The following is a 20,534-nucleotide window of genomic DNA, read 5'->3' as shown; positions in this document are numbered from 1 at the left end:
AATACTTGTCTTTGTGCTGCAGCCTACTAAGACTTGAACTCAAGGATTGTGTACTGTGCCTTATCTTTCTTGCTCAAAGCTAGCACTCTACCACTTGAACCAAAGCTTCATTTCCATTAAAGACCTATCTTTGTCAAGAGACAAAATAGGGAAAACAGAAGAGAGCAGCAGGAGAATTGGGTGTACCTTTAGGCAAACAGATCCTGTGTGTAAATGCGTGGAAGAAGAAACCCAATAACCCCACTTAGCTATTTTGTTTTCTCTTTTTGTGTGTGCCAGTATTGGGGTTTGAACTTAGAGCCTGGGCACTGTCCCAGAAATCTTGAGACACATATACCTCAGAGGCTGGTCATTCACGGTGGTCATTCATTGTCTACAGGAACCAAAACAGAGACTTGACAGGGAGCTGTCAGCCCGAAAACCCACACTGTGACCTGGGGAGTGGAGAGCTCCCAGGATAAAGAAACGCCACACACCTGAGCAGGTCTGATAGATTTCCCTTCAGCAGAGGGCAGTGGATCCAGTCATGGACTATTCATCATGCTGCTAAAATTAGATCCTGCTTAGGAAGAATGATACATTACTGATTATATAATAAAGATAGCTATATTTCTCATGAGAAACAGAAGGGAGAGATATATTTAGGTGTAGGGCAAATATATCCTTGATATGAAAAATGGATTCATTAAGTATTTAATCTTTATACCATTCTTATGAAATAAATGCGCACATACATCACACATGTTTTAAAGTGACTTGATAATTAATATTGTTACACTTGCGAAAAATCCTGGCTCTCCATCCATGGAGAAGTCATATGCATGAGTCAGACACAGCAGGCTGCAGCATGCCCTCTGTCTAGGTCTGAGTTCAAAGCCTGGCTGTGCAGGATTCCAGGTAAGCTGTCCTACAATCCATCTTCAAGGAGAGGGTGTCATAGATTTGCATCTCAATTTTGTTCTACGTTACTGGGCCCCTCCAGAGAGTCATTGCAGCCTCTGTGGAGGATAGTAGACATCGTACAGTTCTCAGAGCAGCAACTGAAAGATCTCTGAAAGCCTGTATGGACCAAGTCAGCATTCATTGAGCTTTGTTATGACTCACTCTGTTTCTCCACCATTGCTAGTGCACAGGGAAGGACACACACTTTTTAGGACTTGTGGCTATAAAGGAAAATAAGTACATGCCATTTTATTTAACATGAAGATGTAAGTATGATTAAACTTTCTTTTGAGAGAAAACAATTAGAAAATTTCCTTTGAGAGAAAATAATTAGAAAAATTTGTTTGCTTTCCAGACGTTTTTCTTTAAAAAAAAAAAAAACGTTCATCATCTTATGACTTAGAGACTTGCTCTATGTGTAGTTAAAACTATCTGCTTCATGACTTTCAAGGCTAGGTTGCTTTTCCACATTTCTCAAAAACAGTTTTTGAGGAACGAGTATCTGTGAGCAAAGGACACTATCATTATTTGAAGATGTTACTTAATTTCTTAACTAGAAATATTTCAGGTCAAAACCTTAATATCACGTAAGTTGTTTTTGTTTGTTTGTTTGTGTTTGTTTGTCAGTGCAAAGTATTGTTTGTAAACCAAGGACACATTTCTGCAACATTTATAAGAATTGGCCAAATTGAAAAAGTTACCACCTTGTAAAAAAAGAAAAATAAAAAACAAGAAAAACAAACAAAAACAACTTGTGGCTATAGTAAGGGGCCTTCTAGATATCCTGGGCTGCAGAATTACAGGAGAGTGTTTCACCGTGGGAGTTTAGAGGAATATACTGACTGTAGCACCTCGAGTGTCAAATGGGCAGGAAAAACAAATATAAGTGACATGAAAGAGCAATACCATTTGAGAACAACAGGTCCAAGCTGCAGATTGATGTACTTACGTTCTAAAAGGGAAAGGGCTAGGAGGAAGACATTAAGGTCTAGGGGTTGGGGACCTGTTCCTTGTGTATGTGGGTTACAGGAAAAGCAAGGTAGGCTTCGACATTAGCCTAGGTGTGTGGCTGGGGGTGATGAATGGAAGCTTATTTCAGCTCTGCTTTTTCCTCTGTAGTCAAGGTTATTTGCATGCCTAGCTGCTAGCCAAGTATCTGATGTGGAGCAGTAAGTCAGTGAGCCTTCCCGTCTCTGTCTACTCTAGTCCCATGGGTAAGGTTGTGCTGGAAGCAGAGTGCAGTATGGATTGAGAAGCACTTGACCCCCTTTCCACTCACCTTCCTCCTGGAACAGGCCTCAGTCTTGACTTTCTCAACCAGTGTTATTGGATGCCTTTTGGGCTTGAATGAAAACAAGAGCGAACCAACAACCATGTAGGAAGAGTTTCCATAAAGGGGGAATCCTTGCAGGAGATTCATTGCTGAATGAGCAAGGAAGAGAGTAGTGGAGGTACATGCCTGTAATCTCAGGGCTTAGGTGGCAGACACAGGAGGATCAGAAGTTCTGGTCTGCTTTGGCTACACAATGAATTAAAGGCCTAGGCCACAGGACTTACTGTCTCTCAGGAAGATAGAGACGGAGTTAGGAAAAAGGAAGACTGGGAAAGGAAATAAGGAAGAAGGGGAAGAAAAGAAAGAGGGAGAGAATGGAGGGAGGGGGGTAATTAACAGAAGTTAATTGTTGTGCACCACAACCTCTTGAAGAGAAGAAAAGACTAGGAAAAAAAGGAAATATATTGAAAATCTAACACAGCTAGAATTATGCACACTATTCTGGGGACAATATTATATTCTCTTGAATAATATTTGTGAAGAACAGAGTCAGATTTCTCTATGAGCAATACAAAATAATCTTTTATTAATATTATTCTAAATGTGATACCATTATACATAATCTCAGAAGACCAAGTGGGGAAGGCATTATAGAAATCAAAGGAATAAATGAATATGAAAGAAAAGACAATTATATGCCCAAATAAAAACTGGTGCCCATTCTGCTACACTGCTACACATTTTGTAAATGTAAATATTTCACATGAATGTTACATAAATACATAAATAAAATCTTCCTCTGGGTTTTTGAAAATAAGCATCTCCATAGGCAGAGCCAGCATTTCCTATTTACGTGTTCTCTCAGATCCACATTTTCCAGACGCTAACAATTGCCTCAGAGGTGCCATGATCTACGTGGGGGTGACAAGGCTGATGGCTGGAGCTCTGGGCTAAAGAAAGAGAAATAGGTTTAAGTCCTTAGGGGGTGGGGACAAGGCATATCAGTTATCCAAAGTTGTAAAATGGGAAGCTTCTTCACACTTCAAATGGCTCTTGTGGGAACAAATGAAGTGATCTTCTCATAGGCAATCATTGCCAGCATAACTTCTCCAGGGGGCATAATCACATACCTGGTCACACAGAGAGACACAGGCAGGTTGAGGACAAAATAGGCCCTCTACATAGTGCCTGCCCCCAGACAGGAAGAGTTGAGAACAAAGCCCTGCCTCCAGAAATGTCAATCAACATGAGCAGAAAAGAGCTCAGGATGTTACAGCTTTTTCACAACTGATCACCTGTTTATTCAACCTCTGGAACTGGACTTCCAATACTGTATTTAATAATCAAAAATACTGACAATAATCTTAATGATTTCTGGAGAGAATTCTTGATGAAGCAAGATGTCTTCTGAAAACACATACAGAATTACACTAATGATGCTAACAAGATGCCAACTGCAGTATACTTATTGTATAGTATTCAGTCTTAAGCAAAGTGGAGGTAAAGTTTACTCCTGATGGAGAAGGCTTTCGTGCGATTGGCAGCAGAGATATCAGCACACTTTTCTCCCTTTGCATTCCAAACAAAGTTGATTTGTACATTAATAACTTTAATTATCTAGAGAAGGATTTATTCTAGGTAACAGCTTGAAATACAAGTGAAGGAACCAGACATTAGTGGCTCACCTCCGTAATCCTAGCTACTCAGGGAGCTGATATTTGAGGACCATGGTTTGAAGCCAGCCAGGGCAAAAAAGTCCATGAGACTCATCTCCAATTAACCATCAAAACACCAGAAATGGAGGTATGGCTCAAGCGGTAGAGCACAGTATGGAGCTTTAAAAAGTTAAGTGAGAACACCAGGTCCTAGTTCAAGAGATTATATTGACACTCAAGAGATTATATTGACAGAACAAAAAAATTGATGAGGTCATGGCTGGGGGTGAGGGGGAAGACAGAAACCATAATGAACCAGAGTAAAGACTAGGTTTAAGTCCCTGGTCAATTATTGAGTAGCCCAGTGACCTTTGGACATGATTCTTTCACTTTACAGAATACGTGTATCATCTATAATGTCAAATCAGTAATATTTATTTCAATCTCTTCTCAAGACAGAAGATTCAAACAGAGCCAAAGGCCAGTGCTTCATGCCTATAATCCTAGCTATTTCAGATTCAGAGGACAGAGGCTCCAAGCCATGAGGAAACTGTAAGACTCCTTGGCCCATTGACCAGCAACAAAACCAGACTAGGCATGATTCAATTGGTAGAGTGCTATCTGTGAGCAAGAAAGCTGAATAAGAGTAAGGAAGCTGAGTAAGGCCTTGAGTTCAAATTCTAACTGGGAAACACACACACACACACACACACACACACACACACACACGGATTTAGAGAGTATGTGTGCACTGTATGTAGAGGTGGTATGAAAAGGGAGAGGTACTGCTATGTAAGTGCTGTCTTTATCACCCATTTCTAAGCCTTGCTGATCAGTCCCTGACACCTGCAAGGAGGAACTCATTTCCCAGGTTCGAATCCCTTTAGTCCTGGCTGCCTTCCTCCTCAGAAGGTAGGTGCTTCCCTAGGGGCTTCCTTCTCATCTCTTTCTTCCCACCCAAACAAACTCCAAATCCCTAAAGCACAAAAGAGAAGCACCTGAAGCAGTGAAACACCTCTGTGTCAGTTTTCCCCATGTTTTGTCAACTTTTTTTTCTTTTCTTTTTCTTGTAGTTGTGGGGCTTGAAATTGGGGCCTGGGTGTTGTCCCCGAGCTCTGAAGCTCAAGGCTAGTGCTCTACCACTTGAGCCACAGTACCACTTTCGGTTTTCTGGTGGTTAATTGGAGATGAGTCTCATGAACTTTCATGCTCAGACCGGCTTTAAACTGTGATTCTCAGATCTCAGCCTCTTGAGTAGCTAGGATTATAGGCATGAGCCACCAGTCCCCGGCTTTTGTCAACATTTTTAATAGAACAAGTGGCCATAATGTTTCTTAGCCCGTGCAGTCTCTCCACAGCAGTAACCATCTGTCACAAGATATGTAAAAGCATTTAATAGTCAGCATCAAAACATATTCTTTTTTTTTCTGTGGGTCATGGGACTTGAACTCTGGGCCTGGGTGCTGTCCCTGAGCTCTTCAACTCAAGGCTACCATCCTACCCCTTGAGCCACAGCCCCACTTCCTGATTTCTAGTGATTAATTGGAGATAAGAATTTCACATTCTTTAGTGCCTATGCTGGCTTTGAACCTCGATCCTCAGATCTCAGCCTCCTGAGTAGCTAAGATTATCAGGCATGAGCCACTATGACCGGCAAGATACATTCTTGATAGGAACTACCCATTCATTCATTCACTCATTTATTTGACTAGTTTACAGTAGTCATACAGGGGGACTTTCACTGTTACATTTCCAGACACAATTACAATGCATTCCACTCAATCTCACCCTTCGATTGCTCTCCCCTCTCCTCAAAACAATTTCAACAGGTTTTATTGTCCTAGGTTCCAGAGTCCCAGATAATCTATTGTAATCATATTCAATCTTCACCCTTCTTGTTAGGCAGTCTCTCCAATAGAGCCTGCTTCTCTTCCCTGGAGAGCAGTAGCTTTCATTGAGGATATTTTTGCACTTTGCATAGATACTTGCAAGGTATTACACAATTATTCACCCTCTAGCTTTCCTCCTTCTCCTAAGCAGTCTCTTATCTAGCTTCATGTTCTATGTTTAGCTAATGATTATGCATATGACTATATATGGATATATATGGAAATAATGTCAGTCTTTTAGGTCTAGCTTCCACATAAGTAAAAACTATATATATATATACATATACACACAATATATATAAAACAGATTTACATATATTTGAGATTGTCTTGTCTTGCTCATTATGTCCTCAAATTACTCAGTTTTCCTGCAAAAGCCATGATTTCATTGTTCTTTCTATTTTGTGTAGTATTTCATTGCATGTATGTGTGTGTGTGTGCGCGCGCTGATGTGGAAAATTTTATTTAATCATCACAACAAATGCATGACATAGTACTACTGCTCTGAATTTGACAATTCAAACAGGTGAAGAAACTTCCCTGAGGTGGCACAGACAGCTAGTAGATGGCAGAGATGGTCCCAACCCCGGCTCTGCATAGCCCCAAAGCTATACAGTGGCTGGTGGGTACACTGTGAAGTCTTTCCTGAAAAATTGCTCTTCTGGTCTAGAATCTACTTTTGAGATAGATTTTTACCCAGCAGCTAGAAGTCTCTCAGCATCAATCAGTCAAATGATTCACTTTTCCAGTCAATAAATATTTATGAGGTGTCTTGTGTTTGTCAGGGGGTAGACGGGAAGGAGGTCATCACCAGACACTGTTTTCTACCTCAGCAGGAACTCTAGAGCCATCAAAAATAAATAAATGAATAAATAACAACAATAAAACTCATAAAGCTATACATTTAAAAATCTACAAATCCTACTGTATGCAAATTATACTTTTAAAAAAGGTAAAGATATCTTCGTAGGTGAAAGCAATTCACACCAAAGTGATGCCAATTATTTAATATTCAAAACTAGGCAAGAGCAGGCTGGGACTCCAGGACCCAACACACAGAAAACAGTAAATGGATATATTTCTTGCTGGGAAAGGATTTCCTAAATAATCTTCTATTGGGTTGCCTAATGGGACAGAAAACAAATAAACAAAAAATGCCTACGCGTTGACACTTATAAGTTTGTGACCAATAAAAACAAAGACCAGGACAGCCTGCTGGCTGCTGAGTTCTGCTTATGTAGAGGATAACCCAACGTTATTTCTGGTGGGTGAATATGGAAGAAAATCAACCCATGGGATAGAGTTCACTTGCTACTGGTTGTAATCCCAGCCACCTGGTTACCAGCCAAACATAAAAGTGAGAGAAAGTACTAGAAAATGGCATTAGAGAGAGAGCAGATTGTGACAGAACAGTCATCTGTGCTTCCTAATTACTAAGTCCCCTTCCACCCGGCTGACACCATGTGAAGTGGAATTAGATATCGTCTAATTAAGCAAATCTTGGAGGCCAGGGCTGGAGTCTAGGGGGCAGATGCAGAAGGCCCTACCTCGCCAGCTTCTGTTCACCAGGATCTGCCTGCTTGGCCCACAGCTCCAGGTTCTCCACACACCTTCCTCTCCGGCTCTGCTGGAGTATTTACAGAAAAAAGATTGTGTTGGTACACAGGCTCACACGATGAGGTGTGAGAATCAATGAGGTTCAAGCCCTGTTGTCCCCTGACGAGCTGCCAAAAGTTGTTAGGAATGGCCAAGTGACAGGGTGATGGGAGATAGGAGACACAATAGTCCAGGCAGCTGGGGAAAATACAGCACAGAGAGACGAGGCCAAGCAGGCTGCATGAGAGTGACAGTTCAGATAATGGAATTTTGGAAGCTTTTCATAAGGGGGTCCCCCTCTACACAGTTACTATGTTAACTCGTTTGTCTTGAATCTACTGAAATTGTCAACTTATTTTGACCCCCAAAATATTTTATTTATGGTGGTCTGATGGGGAGGGGGGCTAGCCTTGGATTGTGGGATACTGGTCAGCTTTCTAGACTGGCAAATCTTCCCCACGACAGTCAGGATCTTCATGGATAGAGACCTAGATCTGCCATTGAAATAAAATACCCTCCTCCCAGCTCTATTACTGGAAATGTTTTCAAGTATTCATCCTTCATTTCTTTCATTTGTAAACCATTTGCCGCAAACCTTTGATTAGAAAATAAATATTGGCTTGCACACACAACTGCTAATATTTTAAAAGAGAACAGCTTAACTGTGGCTAAAGTCAATTTCCAATTCTCATAGCCCATTTCCAGTTTATTTCCTTAAATCAGGCGTGACCGCACAAGAAAGTATCAATTTGTTAATGTTTTGCCTTTGTACCCAATGGCTTTTCATGAAGCACGCTGTGATCTCTGTAGAAAGGACCTGTTTCTTAATTAATGTTTCAGGAAGGAGATAAATACATATAAACTCTCACATAAAGCCCACCCCAGCCAAGAGGAAGGGAAGGAAGAAATTAGAAGAATGAAGGCAGGAAAAGCTCTCAGGAAAGGTGGGGGGTGGAATTTTGGTCCTACCAAACCCCAGCCCCAATCAGGACTTGCTTTTTAATGGCTTTCCATGAGATGACCATGAAGACCCAGGTTGGGGGAAGCTGTGAGATTTAGCTGATTCCTCTCAATAGCTTACGTTTTTGTTTTTGTTTTTGTTTTTCACAGCTGTGAAGCTTATGTTTGCTCCATGCTTTACAAACATTTGAAACTGTGTCAGAAATTATTTCCAGTTCTCTCAAAATTAAACAATGTCTTCACTCACATTTCCTATTTCCTTCTCCTCCTCTGGAAGGAGCCTTCAAGAATGTTCTTTCAGGGCAGGGAATGGTGCCTCATGACTGTAACCCCGGCTATTCCTTTAGCAAAAGTGGGGGGATGGTGGCCCTAGGCCAGCTTAAGCAAAACCTAGGGACAACCCCAAAATAATAAAAACAAAAATGGGACAGGGATGAGATTCAAGTGGTAGTGTGCTTGCCTACCAAGTGCAAGACCTTGAATTCAAGTCCTAACACCATTTAAAAATAAAAAAATCAATTACTTTGAGCTTCCTATACCTTCTAAGGAGATTTACCTCTTCCTCAGTCTTTTTTTTTAATCTCAAACATTCAGATTCATTCAGTGCACCTCAGACAGCTAAGCAGTAAGTGATTGACTGGATTTTAACAAAGGTGGTAAAGCTTAGAGATCACAGAGCATCCTAAGACATTTCTTAAGTCATATCTTCTGCTCTGAGGTGCATTAGAGGGGAAGGTGGCAAGGTGACCTTTGCCTCCCTGCCAGGAGATGCCATCTCTTTATGTATATGCTTATGTATAAAGTCTTCTTATACTTGGTAGGATCTTGCAGTCTAAGCCAACAAGCTTCTTGAGCATTGATCAACTTTAAATAGGTATAAAATTTAAAACGATGGCCTGAAATAATAGGAACAAGGACAAAAGACCAAAGTTAAACCAGAGAAAACAGTTGCAACACGTCTTTCTTATCAGGGTTCCTTCCCTTAATTGAATAGAGTCTGTGTGATTTGATTGGAAAGAGACACGTTCACTGGAAAAAAGAAAAATCTCAGAAAATGGATGTACAGAGGACTGTTCACCTTCTCTCCTAATTATAGACCTGCCAATGAATGCAACTAGTTTACTGTCAGGCTGACACTGAGATGAAGACATCTGATGACACTAATTATGGGCAGAAAGGGGCATTCCCATCCCCTTCTGGCTGGCAGAATGAGTTGTTTCAGCAGATTTGAAGAGCAATGAATAAAAAAAAAACTGTCATAACCAGGAACGCACACACACATCTCCCCAGTAATTCCATGCTAGGACTTCATCAAGGAAAACATGAAAAAGTCTTGAATGGCCTCCGTATCTGCAGGCAGCCAGGCTGTAAATGGACATCTGGAGGCAGCCTCAAGGAGCATCAAGTGTGGAGGCTGAGCACCCTGAGGCAGGGTAACTCACGAGGGGAGGCTACCTCTACCACTAAGTCCCCAGCTAGCCCAGTACATGCTCTTTCAGTTCAGGAAGATCTCACTAGCTTCTCAGAGACACAGAGTAGAAAAACAGGCAAGATCATATATAGCACTTCCTCCTGTAGATCAAGTAAAATGCACGTGTTGCTAGGTATGGTGGTGTGTGCATATCGTCTCAGCACTTGGGATGCTGGGATAGGAAGACCACATATCAGAGGTCAGCCTGAGCTACATTGCAAGACATGGTCTTAAATACAAAAAACAATGTCTCTATTACTAGGTATTCATGTCTTTTCTTCTTGGAAATGCTTGACAAGGATTAGCTAGTATGAAAAGCTGTCCGATCTTAATCAGGAGCTTAAGAATCCTAGATGTGGGCCAGGAGTTTGGCCTAGTGGTAGAGTGCTTGTCTGGTGTGCATGAAGACCCGGCTTTGATTCCTTGGTACCAGATACATACAAAAAGCCAGAAGTGGTGCTGTGGCTCAAGTGGTAGAGCTCCAGGCTTGAGAAAGCCCAAGGACAGTTCTCAGGCCCTGAGTTCAAGCCCAGGACTGGCAAAAAAAGAGTCCTAGATGTATGTCTGGGCACATGGAAGGTAATGGGAGGGAGGGCACTGAGACTGTGAGCTACCCTGTCCCAGGGTGACAGCATTAGGAAAAACATTGGGGTGAAATGATTCTCCCTGAGTTTCTCTTCCCATGGCATTGCCACATGCCAGTAGATTTCTCTCAAGCACCTAACAGCCAGACTACAACTTCTGCCTCCTCTGGCATGGTGGAGGTGACAATTTTGGCGTTTATGAAGATCTCTGAGAACCTGAGAAAGTGTATGGCCAGAAAAACATAACTGCACATAAAATTCTGGATCCAATTTCAGGAATTCTGTGGGATTCCCAGGCCAGATCATTGAATATGGGCTTGGTATCTTAGGGAGAGATCAGTTGCTCTGGAGAGGTGACATGACAGGACAATACCAACTTTACCACCATTTCGGAGACTCTGCTGCACTGGCTGCCACACACTCCTGTGGGCAGCCGCTTCTGAGTTCTCACACTGGGCAGAGCACCACTCTGGAAAAGTCCCTGCAGGACTCAACTCGTATCCTTGCAGTGGGAACAGACAACTGGGCTCTTGATGTTCTGAACATATGGTGCCTGGAGCATTTGAGCATATTCTTTTTTTTTTTTTTTTTTTTTTTGCCATTCCTGGGCTTGAGCACAGGGCCTGAGCACTGTCCTTGGACTTTCTCAAGGCTAGAGCTCTACCACTTGAGCCTCAGCACCACTTCTGAGTTTTTCCTATGTATGTGGTAACAAGGAATCGAACCCGGGTCTTCGTGCATGCTAGGCAAGCACTTTAACCACTAGGCCAAACTCCCGGCCCCCATTTGAACATATTCTTAAGCAACAGGTAAGAAGTATTTTAGATAAAGCCTGTGTGTTTCATTTGAACAAATTATGATGATAGCTCTGTTAAACTGGTTGGAGAAAACTGGTCTATCCAGAAAGCTTTCATACTGTATTAAAATTTCTGCCAAAACTTTGTAAATGAAAAAAATAATTTTTATTTTAGAGGGAAGGAGGGAGAAAGGGAGGAGAAAGGAGGAGAATGCAAAAGTTAGACAGGCTAGGTACCATGAACGTAGGATATAGTAGCTGAGTGTGATGCAGCCAGCCTGCATGTTATTCCAGTTTGATTTCCAGCAGAGCGTGATGAGGGTTTGTAAATGGCACATTTTCTGAGCTGTTCTGTAAGTGGTACCTTCGTGGGCAGCGTTTCTCCTGCCTTCAGCAGAGTTGTCTCATAGTAGAAAAAAGGCTTCAAGCGGCCACTTTTTTCCTGAGAGATAAAGAGAGCTTCTCAGATTCATCATGGCTGGTGTGTGGACCTCTCCAAACAACATTACAGTTAGTTAGGCTTTAAGACAATGTTGCTACTAGGCAAAAAGTATCTGTTATTCAAATGACACTTGGTGTTTCTAGAACCCTATCAAGAGACACCCCTCAAATTCTTTGCTCCTCCGGTAAGTAGATAGAGTGAGGGTGGGGTAGAGTGGTCCTCTCCTCTGCCAGCACAGCAGGCCTTTTGAAGTGCTACACCATGGGAGGTGAGGACTCACTTGGCTGCCAGCTAGCAGAGAGGTTCAGTGAGTTAACACGGGGCTGTGTGTGGCAGATATGAAAAGACTCAAAACATCAGCAGAAGGCAAAATGTGCATACTTCCATGGTTTCCCCTCCACCCTTCTAACTTCCCAAGCCCCAGGAAGCAGGGGTGCAGGTAGGGGTGAAGGGGATTGAGCTGCAAATGTGCTCTGTCCTGTGCATCCTGCAACAGGTCCTTCTGCTTTTATTCTACGTGCTATAAGCACATGGGTGCAGCAAGTGGTGGGTCTGATTTTATGTTATGCTTTACTTTCTGCACAGGGGCACAGGGTACAGCGAGGAAGGAGGGCTGCGAAACAACCTCTAAAATATTAGGAGCTGTCTGCTGATTTTTTTATTAAAGAATTTATTAACATTGATTTTTACATCATATTTCAAATGATGTGTTTAACAAACAAGTATTCAAGAAGGGAATCTCTATATACAAGCACTGGCACTTAGTTTTTAGAACATAATCAAAATTAAGCTAAGGGTTTGTATATCATAGATACGTATTAATCAATGTAATAAAACATTATGTCTATAGAGTCATAAGTTTTTATGTCTATGTAGTTGTGCTTATATTTCCCGTACCATGTCCATAGCATTGGGTATGCAAATATTGAGTCCTTGCTCTTGTACTGTTTGGATCTAATAGCCACATATTAAAGATACCATGTGCCTTTTGTTCCTTTGGTCTTGACTTGTCTCACTCAACATGATTCGCTCTAGATTCCCATTTCCCTGCAAATGCCATTATCATCTGCTGATTTTAAGTGAGAAGAAAATGTATAAAGTCAGCTGGCATCTTCCTCAAGCTAACGCAAGTACACTAACAAGTACAATTAACTAACTTGCTTTAATAAACAGACTCAAGATCCTTTCCCTATGTTTACATAAGTAATATGTCTCATTACACAGGAAATCTCAATATATTACCCAAAGTGGAAACCATACAGACCCCATTCTTGAGCCATATTGGTGGAGATAGGGGAGGAGACAAAAGAACAGTAAATAACAGCCTTCTCCAGCACTCTTTCCTTCCCCAAGAAATACTACTCTACTCACTTTATTTTCTCTTTTTTTTATTTTACTTTCTTTTCAGGATGGAAAAGAAGATTGAATCCATGGCCTAACACATGCTAGGCCAGCACTCTATAACTTAAGACATGATCCTATCAAACTTAAAAAACTTTTGTCAGCTGGTTAAGGTGAAACACCTCTAATCTTAACACCTGGGAGGCTTAGGTAGGAGAAACCCCTAATCCCAGGAGTTTGAGTAGTCTGGGTGACATACTGAGAACCTGCCTTATATATATGCATGCATACTGTATTTGGATAAAAAATATAAAGTTACAAACTATTTAGTTGAGAAAGAAAATAAGATGAGTACATACAAACACTACTTGACACAGCCAAAAGCAGACATTAGAGGATAATTCATAGCCTAAGAATATTTATTAAGAATCAACAGAAATTTAAAAAAACTAAACAAGTAGGTGAAACAAGTGAAACAAGGCCAGCATGGTGGTACATGTACTCAGTAGAGTGAGATGAAGAAATCTAAGTTTAAGGCCAGCTTGAGTTCCATCTCAAGACTCTGAAAGGTAGAAGAATTAGGGTGTGGTGGAATTCCCACACCCTACAATAGATACCTTGAAGAAGGAAAGCACAGTGGAAGTGAGGGCCAGGCCCACCTTCTCTCCCCAAATCCAGGAAAGTCTCTTTGACCTTCTGCCCCAACTTCCTGGAAGCCTTTATCACATTGGTGTCCTGCCTACACCCAGAGGCCCTTGCTAAATTCCCCCAATTTATTTCTGGTAGATTTTCTAATGACAATTCTGCAGGAATGGACATTCTTCTTCAAGCCTGCTCTTTTGGGTCTTTATTTATGAAAGGTTAACTAGAATTAAACAAATGCATGTGGTAATTTCCTTCTCTGACAAAAAGGGGTCTAAACAATTGATTTTTAAAAAAAGGCATGATTAAAACCAAAATCTTTTTTTTGCTTTATAATGTAAATCCAATAAAATAAAACTTTGGCAATCAAGATAAAGAAAAATAATGAAGAAGTAAAATTCAACCATATTTGGAGTGAACGAGTAATTCAATTACGGATATATGGAAATACGTAGAGTCTGTAAGGAAAAGTTGAGAATCTAAATAAACTGATCTTGAGAAACTACAAAATATTTAGAAAACAACTGTTTATTTCTTCTCTTCAACAAAAGCAAAACAAAGTACACATTCATTAACTCAAGGAGTGTGCATTACCCATTCCTGTGGGGAGCTAGAAGGAGAAAGATGTCCCTTTCCCCAAATTAACCTGCCATTCCCTCCTCGAATTTATTTACCATCTCCCAATTCAATCATTTCCCCCAAATTAATCTCAATACATTCCCAATCACAATCCTAAAGGAATCTTAAAATGAGTTTGAGAATGATCGATTCTCTTTTGAAAACAGAAGGGGGTTTGCCTTATAAATAACCAGACCCCCTTGTACAAGTTTCTGTTGTCACAAACTCTGCTGACAAACTGTTCAGAGGTTACCAACAAGAGGTGGCCAGTAGTGGGGGAAGAGGCCAAAGGAGTAGAAAAATGGAGTGAAGACTTGTTCTCTCTGACTTTGCATTGGTTTTCTGTGGCTGCTGGGCACAAGAAGCCACAGAGGAATGGAGGAGCCACAGGGTCTGGTTCTCTTCAGAAACTTGAGGGGAGGACACTTTCTTGACCTTTCCAGGACCCAGTGGCACTCCCTTCTTGGGTACTTGGGTGTGTTCTTTCAAGTGGGAAACCATCAGGTCTCTGGGCAGAGTCTTCTTGATTTGAATCGCGCTCAGTCTGACCATCCTGACTCCTTTTCCCCATTAAGGTCCAACCAGATAATCTAGCATAATCCATTTTCTCAAAGTCAGCCAGCCAGTGACTCTAATGCCACCTGCAACCTTAATTCCCCTCTGCGGTGTGGCACCATCACCGATTCTGGGAACTCGGTCATGGAAGTATTGTTGCATCGCTACCACAGTTTCTATCATTCTAAAGGAGTGGTGTCTGTTAATTTAGGAACGTGTACCTTTTATAATTTAACCAGGAGTATCTTCTAGGCAATGTGTCTTTAAACGTTAAAACAATTAGTTTTATGGTGATAAAAAATGGGATGCTGCAGGATTAGATTTAAGCAATCCATAACAGGAACTGGCCACACAGAGACGTGCAGGTGGACTATGGTGTTACATAGAGGCCAGTATGTAGCCTCTCCTGCCAGTGTACAAGAGGACGAGGTAGATGCTGCTAGAAAAAGGAGGGTTGTCTTCATCCACACCGTGCACAAACATACAAAAGGCCTTTGTAAATTAAAGGTATTTCCTTGAGCACAAGGAAAAAATAGTACAAAAAGGTGTTAGTAAACATACTTGCCACCTTTGGGGTGGTGAAAGGCTGCCTCCTGTTCCAATCCATAAAGCAAACCTTGGTGACATTACAATAAAACAAAGCAAAAACACAGGTAGCAGGCTGAGCGGTAACCAATACAGACTTCTCTGTACTCTGACAGGACAGCACTGAGGGGAAATGGGCCAAGAAACATGAACAGGCAAATTCTCTGAAGAAATGCAAAAGCAATAAGTATATTCACACTCATAAGGAAAGGCAAATTACAAGAAAGAAGACCCCAAACAATAAATGTCTTGGTTGAGAGCTGACTCATATGCTCAACTTCACAGGTTCCAAGCCAGGTCAGGCTGGTTTCTCTCCCTGTAACCTTGGGGACATTAACTTCTCTGTGCCTGGGTTTCCCTACAGGGAAAATATGGCTCATAATCTTTCTTTTTCTTAGCATTATTAGTGCTAGGCAGACATTCTAATGCAGGAGCTATGTCTCCAGCTCTTCTATTTTTGTTTTTTTTTTAGATAGGGTCTCATTTTTGCACAGGATCATCTAAGACCTGGATCTGCTTATTTTAGGCTTCCTGTTGTTTCTGGAATGATAGGTAAGCATCACCACAAGTACTTTCTTCCACTGAGATAGGCTATTCGTGGACTTTTCTGGGCTGGACCTAAAATCCTACCAGTACCAACTTCTCATGTATCTTAGGACAACAAGCTACTACATCCCCAGTTATCAGTTGAGAATGGGGTCTTCTGAACTTTTCTTGCTGGGCTGGCCTTGAACCATGATCCTTCTGTTTGCAACCTCCCAAGCAGCTAGAATTATAGGTGAGAGCCACTGATACCTGGCTGCTAAAAGTAATACTTTTTAAACTCATTATTCTTGTAAAGATGGAATAATTAATGTTTCAAATAATATCACACACAGAATAATCACTTGATGAATGGTTGTCCAATGTTTTTTATTATCATCGGAATAATGTAAAGAGGGATTATAGTTACATTTGCAAGTAGGTACATTACTTCTCGCACAATGATACCCCTTCTCATATTTTTGTTCCCATTTCCCTCCCCCTCTCCCCAATCATCATGTTTCCCCCCGTTCCTTTCCCTATTTCAAATAAACAAATAAATGTATATATAACAAAGTCAGGTAACAAAGTCAGATATAGTAACAACATGAAATTAACCATAAGGGCAAAAAAAAAAGAGAAGAGAAATAACATAGTACATTAAGAACAACAATCACACAAATAAACTTGTTTCCATATCCTAGAGTTCATTTAGTCTCATCCTATATTTGTCCAATGTTTTATTATAATATATGCATAGAGATACATGCCTACAAAGAGCTACACATCCACACATAACTATGCCCAGACAACCTGGGCATAACACTAGCAAGACTCCCATCTCAACAAGGAAGGGATAGTGGTCGGTCCCTGTATAGACCACTTCCAACTATGCAGGAGGCCTAGGTAAGAGGATCACATTCTGAAGCTGCCCAGAACAAAAATCTGAGACCCTATCTAAAAAATAACAACAACAAAAAGAACTAGGGGCCTGGCTCAAGTGGTGCCTACCAAGCACAAATGCCAAGCACCAGGCCCTTAGTTCAAACCTTAGTAACAGGTAGGTAGATAGACAGACAGACACACAGACAGATGGATGATGGATGGAAGATGGGTGGGTGGGTGGGTGGATGGAGAGATGACAGCACAGAGCACAAGATGCTCTGGAGCACCAATACAGAAAGATGATTATGCTTGGCAAGTCACCGCCCTGTGCAGAACTACCCACATTATCTTCTCCACATAGACTACACACCCTACCTTATATGCCAAGGAAAGCATGCCTCGAAAAAATGTTACAGGGTGGAGGGAGGGATATGGGGACCAAAACATGAGAAAGGGTATCAATGTTTGTGAAGTAATGAACCTTCTATCTGGTAAATATCATGTAACCCTTCTATTAATTACAATAAAAAATCTATGAAAAAAAGAAAAGAAAAAAATGTTACAGAAAAGCTCCTGCAGATTGTTAGTGCAGGTGACAGCAGGCAGGGGGAGAGAATCAGTGAAGAGGGTCTCAAAGAGAGTTTAGCAAATAAACTACTCTTTACTCTCTTCTCATGTAAGAGAGGAAGAAAACTAAAATTGAAAAGAAAGAAATCATAATCAATTACAATACATAATTTTAAAATGGACACAGGGAAAATGGGAAGCAAAAGAAATGTATACTATTAGCTTACAACTTTCTCTTCACAACACCTAAGGGTTGGTAAAGGAATTAGTCTAGTCATGCTTCAAAGAATGTCAGTTGAAACATGAGGTTCACAAGCACTTAGAATGTGGCCCAGGACCGCTGGCCATACATCTCTCAACAGGCAAGCTGGTGACTTGCTTCCATGGAATGCAGTATTTCCTAAGTTTACATCCTCGGCAAGTAATGTTTGCAAATTCAAGCCGTTCACTTTCCATATTACTTAGATGACATAAACAAATTAAAATAAGGCCAACCTAAGCCAGTTGTGTTTATCAACCTGATCCCCCTCTGAAAACGAGAAGTGAAGGCAAATACCCTTTAATACTATTTATTAGTGGAGTAATATAATACATTTTGACAAGTTGAACAGTTTTAACAGGCGGCTGTTAAGGTCTCTACAGAGGCTGCTTGGAATGAAAACAGGAATGAGAGACAGCTCTATAACTGGGTTTTAAGAGCAACTCAGCCATCAGCTATATCCTCAGCAAGTACTTTTATCCAGTTAATTTACCGAGTGAATCCCTCAGGGTCTCTAGCCGTCTACCCCTGTAGCTCATTAGAGCCAATATCCAACTTTTCTCACTGTAGCACTGAATGCATGGATGCTTAAAATGTAATTAAACTTAAAACAAACAAGATCTTTATTCCCTGACAGTCCTGCTATTTTTAAATCGACAAAGGCACGAACTTATATGGGATTATTTAGAAAGCATTATACATTTCAGCCACTTATGGCAAGACATTTGCCCAACTGTTTCACCCTGCATGCAATTAGAAATCTAAATACTTGGGCAACGGGTTTCTACTGGGAATTAAACTTGCAGATCTCTTACAAACGAGTAATGTGGTAAGACTTGCTGTCCAATGAGGTGTCTTATTGAAATATCCCAGGCCGTTGCGTTTGTCACAGCTGTCCTTACAGCCGCTCACACTCTCAGTGTACAGCTTTCATGACGAAAATAGAAATTTGTGTCCTAAGTACTGTTACATTACTAATGCTAAATATTTAATTCCCTGGGGTTCCAATTATGGTTGAGCACTGGCAACACTGATTCCACTTTTTAATAACAACTGTAAAAGCAATTTGAGCATTTTTCAATTAATTAAATACATAGTGAACGAGTAACCTCTTGTCATTTTGCCCTCCAGGACCTGAGCTAATTGGTGTAGAATAAAATGTTTTGAAATTAACTGATATTCTGGTCTGTACACTGTTACACTATTAAATTACTGTTTGCAAAATGAAATTTGTCTTTGAATAGCTACATTCCACGAGTCCTGGGTGGGAGCCAGTACCTGCATGGGAAGTACTTAATGGGCCTCCAGTTAGGGCCAAGGTGAACTTCCAGAGCTTCCTCAATACAGCAACTAGCATCAATCACACTGAATGGGCACTGTTCACAGATAAAGGGAACAGACTTCAACATCTCACATTCCCCCGATTGCATGACATGTTTTTACAGCAGAGCCAAAATATTTGGAAAGCTTGTTCAAAACCAAGCCAAACCAAACCATCCCTCCAGTCTTTCATGCTCTTCACACGGAAAGGCTCAAATGTGAGGTTTTAGATGCTTTTCTTCACAAGAGAAAGTCTCGAATCAAATGCCTGGGTAGGGCCTCACTTTCCCAGTTTCTCCTTTCAGCAGGGACTACGTCATGAACACACTGCTGAGTGGCATCTGGGCTGAAAAGGATGAGTCATAGGAGCAGAGCCACATTTCAAAGGCGCCTTCTTCTGAAGTGCAGTGACATGAGATTAGAGCCATCTCCTTTAGAAACGCAGCATTGACAGGTGCTTGTCCAGCGCCGGCCCTTGATTGGCCATAATCGAAAAGCCATGCTTGGAAAGGGAGAGCTCTGGGCAGCTGTCCGTCTAACAGAGATGATCCCTAAACAGGCTGCACTGAATTAGGAGACTACGCAGAGGGAGCGAGACACAGAACGTGAAATTAATCACTCTGGGAGAGAGGGGAGAAGAATAAGGAAAATGTAATCATTTTCATATCAATCTTTAGGGTTTAAATCTTTAATATTTCTAAGATTACAGTAACATCGTGGAGAAATGAATCTTAATTACAGGATTAACGTGGTAGCACCAGACAGATCATATAAATACATCAGCCTAGATTTCCCAATCTGCTTTAACTAAACTGGATAAGGAAGATGTTTTAAATTATGGGGTTGAGTTGACTTCTTGGGATCATCAGCAAATACACATACTGTACCCTCATAAAATGAAAAGAAAAATACAAATTGATGAAATGTTTGTTTAAATATTAACCTATGTAGAATCAACATCTTAACAGACCATCAACAACACTGGCTTACTGTGGTCTGTCATTAGCAGTTCTTTTGTTCTTTTTCATTGACGTGTTTCTTTAATGAAAACAAAAGTCAAATGTAGACATTATTAGAGCACTGTGATATTTGAGCTCTCTTTCCTTGTACCCATCATTCAGTCCCCATTCTTGTCGACTGCAGCTAGGACACTCATTGAACAATTCTGAAACAATTACCTGGAGAATTTGTAAATGACATAGCCAATCAAATTACACAAATTATTTTTGGCAAAAACACTTGTCCAGACCAAAGAATAGCTGTATTTTAAAATCTAAAAATGAAAATGAAAAGGTTTCACTTTCAATGCAAGTGCTACAGATTTTGTATTAAGAATTAGGTCAGAGCTGGACGCAGGTGGCTCATGTCTGTAATCCTAGCTACTCAGGAGGCTGAGATCTGAGGATTGAGGTCCAAAGCCAGCATGGGCATAGAAGTCTGTGGGACTCTTATCTCCAATTAACAACCAGAAAACAGAAAAGTGGCTCTGTAGCTCATCATGGTAGAGTGGTAGCCTTGAGCTGAAGAGCTCAGGGACAACACCCAGGCCCAGAGCTCAAGCCCCATGAACGACTGAAAAAATTAAAAAAAGAATTAGGTCAGAATGATTGATTATTGACTTCTAACATATAG

The sequence above is a fragment of the Megascapheus bottae genome, chromosome 24 (assembly GCF_031878675.1).
Source record: "Megascapheus bottae isolate mThoBot1 chromosome 24, mThoBot2.hap1, whole genome shotgun sequence".
In the NCBI taxonomy this organism is placed as follows: Eukaryota; Metazoa; Chordata; class Mammalia; order Rodentia; family Geomyidae; genus Megascapheus; species Megascapheus bottae.
The sequence above is the reverse complement of the archived record's forward strand: the minus strand, read 5'-3'. Positions refer to the sequence as shown.